Source organism: Gymnoscopelus braueri (assembly GCF_963280865.1).
Source record: "Gymnoscopelus braueri genome assembly, chromosome: 5".
NCBI classification, from domain to species: Eukaryota; Metazoa; Chordata; class Actinopteri; order Myctophiformes; family Myctophidae; genus Gymnoscopelus; species Gymnoscopelus braueri.
In genome coordinates, this window is record NC_137606.1 from 25,438,263 (window position 1) to 25,444,262 (window position 6,000).

Below are 6,000 nucleotides of genomic sequence, written 5' to 3' on the forward strand. Positions count from 1 at the left end.
CAAGAACCTTATTTTCCTTCAGAAATGACAACTGACCAAAATAACAGCCCAAAGAAAACAAGTTCATATTCATTTTTAAACAGCGCTGTTTCAACTTGAGAAATCAATATTTGGTTTGAATATCCCTGATTTATTTAACTATGGTACTACTAGCACTGTTGTTGTTGTTGTTGTTGTTGTTGTTGTTGTTGTTGTTGTTGTTGGTTGTTTGTTTGTTTGTTGCAATAGCTGGTCCTATTGCAAGAGAATATTGAGACCACAGCAGTTTATTTGTTTATTATACGGATCCCCATTTGCTGCCGCCTTAACGACAGCTAGTCTTCCTGTGGTCCAGACATTAATATACAATAAAACATTTCACAATCAGTGTCGCATACAAAAGAAAATCTTTAAAAAAATAAATGATCACACAAATAAATGAAAAAGAAAAAAAGAGGGGGAATAAATGGTACAGTCAATCCAGTGTGTAAGTTAAGAATAGTATACAATGTTTAAGTTTCCTTTTAAAACAAGCTTTTCCTTTGATGTTACGCATATCGCCTGGAAGACGATTCCAGTGTGCAATTGAAATATAAAATACAGTCCTCTTCATTGAATTGGACTTAGGCAGAGGTAAAGTTTTCAATCCACCTCTCGCCCCAAGAGTGGAATATCCAGAGACCGCCCAGCCATTAGGCAGAGTAGGCAATTGCCTAGGGTGCCATTAGGCTGGCGGGCGCCCACCAAGCCAAGATTTACGTTTTTTTAAAGAATTGAAAAAATATCATATTTGTGTATTGTTTATAGAACACAAAATATTATAAAGAACCCTCAAATGTGTATATTTTAAGTATTTGAAAAACTAAAAGTTAGGTGCACCCCAACAATGCACCCCTCTCTTTCATGAGTTTTTCGGTTTCACCCAGCCATGCGAGTTAAATTAACACTGAGGATTTTTACTGGGTTTTTCACTCTGGGCAACAAGATGTAAAGTATAGACAGGTTTCTTGTTTACAAACGGTCACCCTCTTAAAATAATGGCCTAAGAATTTTTTTGAGGAAAATGATATTTTTGCCTAAATCAGCTCTTCATGACACTGGCCACCTCTGGTAAAATCGCCTTTATCCTAATTGAAAAGGATCATGCTGTTCCCGCCCCTTTAGTATAATGAGCTATCTCAAGAGTGTGACGTGGGCCAAAATAGGGCATTTAAAAAAAAAGTTTTGCCTAAGTGTGGAGTAAAGGCCTTTGCAGACAGGGTGCGATTTTTCGCACAGAAAAAAACAAGACAATATCATTTTTCAAAAGAACACATGGTTCTCGATGACCTCATGCACACCGGCTCCGAATTTGCCGTGCGGCCGGGAAGTGGCTGCGGCGGTGCGTTTTTTTTTTTTAATCGAACCCAGTTCGATTCGTGCGTCTTTTCGCATGCGGTTAAAACTGATTGACCAATCGCACCCTGTCTGCAAAGGCCTTAAGTCAGTTACTCCATAAATAATTTAGCCTAAATCAGGTTTATAATTGCTTAGTCAAAATAGAAATTGGCCTAAGTCATTTAATCCTCTTATGTCACATAGCTGACAGACAGTGTTATTTTTATGTCAATAGTCATTGTTATAAACTTCTAGGGTGAAAGGATTAAGAAATATAGGGTGCGTTCGGAAATACAGCACTGAGCGCAATACAAACTAATAGGCGAGTGCGCTCCGGTGCCCAATTTCCGAACGCACCCATAATATAGTTTGTTTAGGTTCAGTTTTTTCTGTTTTCTGAAATTATTTTACTTACATTATTTACATTATTTTAAGAGGGTGACGAAACATTACTCGGCGTGTGCGCATTCAGGGTGCAAAACCACTTTAAAAGAAACATGCACAGCTGAGATTAATAAACTGATTACAGTCAGCTAGAGCCATGAGCTGCAGTGTGTGATGGTGATCACGCTACTTAAGTGTCTCAAACTAGATACGATACCGGTAAGACCTGTATTGTTAGAAGGATGCATTCCAGATTAGTCCTGCGTTCTTCCCTAGATGTGCAGAAACCTGTTTATTAATTGCAATGGTACAGCATAGTATAACATACTGTACACGAACATGCGCGCACAATACACATGCAACAGCCACGTGCCATGTGAATGGCAACGACGTGCAGCACAGCACGCAAGGCGGGTGCAGCGTGGAAAATTGCTCCTTCAGCAGCCTTTGCTTCTAAATGTCGGCGCTCTTGCAGTGATAGTTGCGTTTTCTTTAACTTTTTCCCCAACGTTTGGTGTCCCCCCAAGGTTGGTGCCCTGTGCTGCAGCACCTAAAGCCCTTCCATTAAGCCGGCACTGATGATCAGAGCAGTACATTATCTTAATATTTACAAATGTAGGAGTCTGTGTTAATAACTCTATGAACATGCACAAGTAAACTAGCAGAAAGTCTTTATTTGACACTAAGCGAAGTGAGACGCTCATGCAGCATGTGTACAACAACCCAGAACTAGTCTGGCAGCCTTGTTATGAACAACACATTTTTGGAGCTAGACCATCGGATGCAGATGACCAAACTACTGAGTAATCAAGTTAAAACTAGAAAAAGTGCTCCTCGGAGCACAGGTCTCCGCCAGGTCAGGTAGGTTATTGTGGTCTCCTGGTGGCGTTATAATAGGCCAATGTGAAAAGGGTGGCATTTCTTCTTAGGCCTTTCAATCGGACACTGCATTAATGATTTGAGGCATTTTGTTCCAAAAATGTGTTTTGCTAAATTAGACCTGCTGGTGGCGCTATAACAGGCCAATGTGAATGTGAAAAGGGGGGCATATTTCTTCCTCGGCCTAGTGGGAATCTGCATGCAAAATTGCACTGCGTTCATGTTTTGAGGCATTTTGTTCAAAACTGACCAATCCTGCAAACTTTGGAAGCCACTGTAAGCCAAATAGGATGGAATATGAAATATCGGACAGATCCATCAGAATCATATGACTATGGAGATACTGTGTACCAATTTGCGTGTTTTTGGACAGAATCTGAAGGAATAATCTCCAAAACTGTATTTTACATAAGTCGGCCTCCTGGTGGCGCTGTAAAAAGCAGATGTGAAAAATGCAGTGCAGATGTTTTTCCTTGGCCTCTGCGTGCAAAGTTTCATGCAGGATCGGTGCAGTTATAGTTAAAAATGCTAATCGGCATGTTATAGCGCCACCATGAGGCTGATTTAAAAAAATTCAAGTGGCATTTCTTCCTCGGCCTAGTGGGAATGTGCGTGTGCACTTTTATGGAAATGGCAATCTGCGTGCATGACTTGAGGCAGTTTGTTCAAAACGGACCAATCCTGCAAACTTTGGAAGCCAACCGTAGCCAATGAGGATGGAATATGGGAAATCGGACAGATCCGGGTTGATCACATGACTATAGAGATACTGTGTACCGATTTGCATGACGTTTGGTTAAAAGCTGTAGGTGTAATGGGAAAAAATGGGTTTTGCACAAATGGGCCTCCTGGTGGCGCTATGACAGGCCCATGTGAAAAATGTGGGGCAGAGGTTCTGAATTGGCATCCGGGGAGTGGGTGTGCACAGTTTCGCAGCGAGCGGGCCAACGGTGCCGGAGATTAGCTGGTAACACACGGACAGGACACACGGACGGACGGACGGACAGGGGGGAAAACATACTCTCTCGCCATGCCTTTCGGCCTGGCGGAGACAACCAGTGAACAAACAACCTGACAAAACAACTCTGAGGATAAAAACAATAGACACTTCCTAGTTATTGCAAGAGCTCTTCCCATTTTGTCAACTACCTTGTTGATATGGTCAGACCATGACAATGTACAGTCCAACCAGAGTCCTATAAGCTTTGCCGTTCTTACTTGTTGTATAATGTGACCCTCTATTATGTAATATAGGACTGTCAGATCATCTATAATCATAGCCACAAAAAAAAAATTGTTAGTTTTTATCCAATCATATATTATACTAACCTCACTAGACAGAACTTGATTGTGCTCTGAACAAGTGGGGGCAGCATAATAAAGAGTATAATCGTCAGCATACATTGTTAAATTACCCTTAGGCCTACTTATTACATTTGGCATATCATTTGTAAAAAAGAAATTAAATAAGAGGGGTCGAAGGCAGCTTCCTTGAGGGTCGACACAGTCCAGGGTACTATACTTTTCCTCATTAAATGAGATTTGGTTTAGGTGATCACTCAGTTCCTAATTAGCCTAAGTAGACACTGGAAACAATGAAATGGATGCCATTAAGTTTCTGAAATTCTGCACGTTATAAACTTTTTTTCCAGAGCTGGACACACTCACACACGCACGCACGCATGCACGCACGCACGCACGCACACGCACGCACGCACACGCACGCACACACACGCACACACACACACTGCCTTACACCCCAGGCACTTTCGTGATTTGGCACTGAATGTGCCCTTTCACAGCGCATGCTTTAACTTGTAAAGCACCCATGGAAGTTGCATCCATCACGCAGATGGACAACATAATTCTATTACTGTGTTTCTTCCCCAGGATCACAACAATATTTTTCCTTGTGGAGGATATAAAATGCCAGGCCAAGCTGATGTTATACTGTCACTCTTGAAACTTAACTGAGGCAGGAATATGCTGGGGTAGGGGGCTTGGGAGTATATGTTTCAATAAGACTCAGCTTCTGTGTACAGTAGATGGTTGTCCTTACAGTAAGTGGTTGTTAAACTTTTATGAGGCTCTCTTCACTCCCTGGGGCAGCCTGTTATCTTTATCCTGCAGCGAATCATGCCATGCCAAGCCGTGCCCTGGTTTAGTGTTGGTTTAGTTTAGTGCAGTGTTGGTTTAGGCAGATACAGTATATAAATCTCAGAAGACTCAGCAGTGTGTGTGTGTGTGTGTGTGTGTGTGTGTGTGTGTGTGTGTGTGTCTGTGTGTGTGTGTGTGTGTGTGTGTGTGTGTGTGTGTGTGTGTGTGTGTGTGTGTGTGTGTGTGTGTGTGTGTGTGTGCGTGCGTGCGTGCGTGCGTGCGTGCGTGCGTGCGTGCGTGCGTGCGTGCGTGACATCAGATCATCATGATCAGGGAATTCAACCCAAACTTCTCTCTGTAATGATTTATTTTGGAGCAGCAAAGTTTTTAAAGTTTTAAATAGCAGGGCCCACACTGAGACGCTGGATGGGCTGCTGCATGACAGTACACATCGGAAGGTGCACAATTCTGAGCTGAGAGTAAGCTGTGAGAGGTAATGTCCCATTCGCTATCTCCAGATGGAGGATGACACCTTTCAAATCCACAGGTATGACAGACTGTTTGGTGTTATCCCCAAACCTCAAACTTTCCTAAATTAAAGCTGCAATCCGTGAGTTTTCTCCAAACGGCAACTGCAACTGTAACACCCAGGACTCGAAACTGGGTGTCCCGCGTGGAGACAATCTACTGCTCCTTCAAGAAGGAATCCCCGCTTCTACAGGGATGATATTGGGCTTATGAGTGTCAGGTACTTACTTGTCAACCATTCCCACACAACACCAGGGTCTACATTTCTCAATGGAAGAGTAGGGCAACAATCTCAACCACTGCAGATAGTTATTAGTTAGTTTACCATACAGATTGGCTAGAATAATAGTTCCAGATTGCAGTTTTAAACAAGACCAAACTGAATTTAATGTTTTTGGAGCCAAGAACGAACGATTAAAAGTCATGGTTCAGCTTCAATCAATAATGTTAAAAAACACCACCCAAGCCAGAAATCTCAGAGTAGTTATGGGCTCAGACGCACATGAATTTAGACAATTACAAAGTCATCACTTTAATAATATACCAAGGATTACATTACTTATGACTCAGCAGGATTAGAAAACTTGTCCATGCATTTATCTTCAGTAGACTCGACGACTGCAATGGGTCTCTCTAAAAGACTGACCAGACACCTGCAGTTGATTCAGAACGCTGCTGCTCGAGTCCTCACTAAAACCAAGAGAGTGAATTATAAATTAGGCTATTACTCCAGTTCTCAGATATTCACAATGGCTT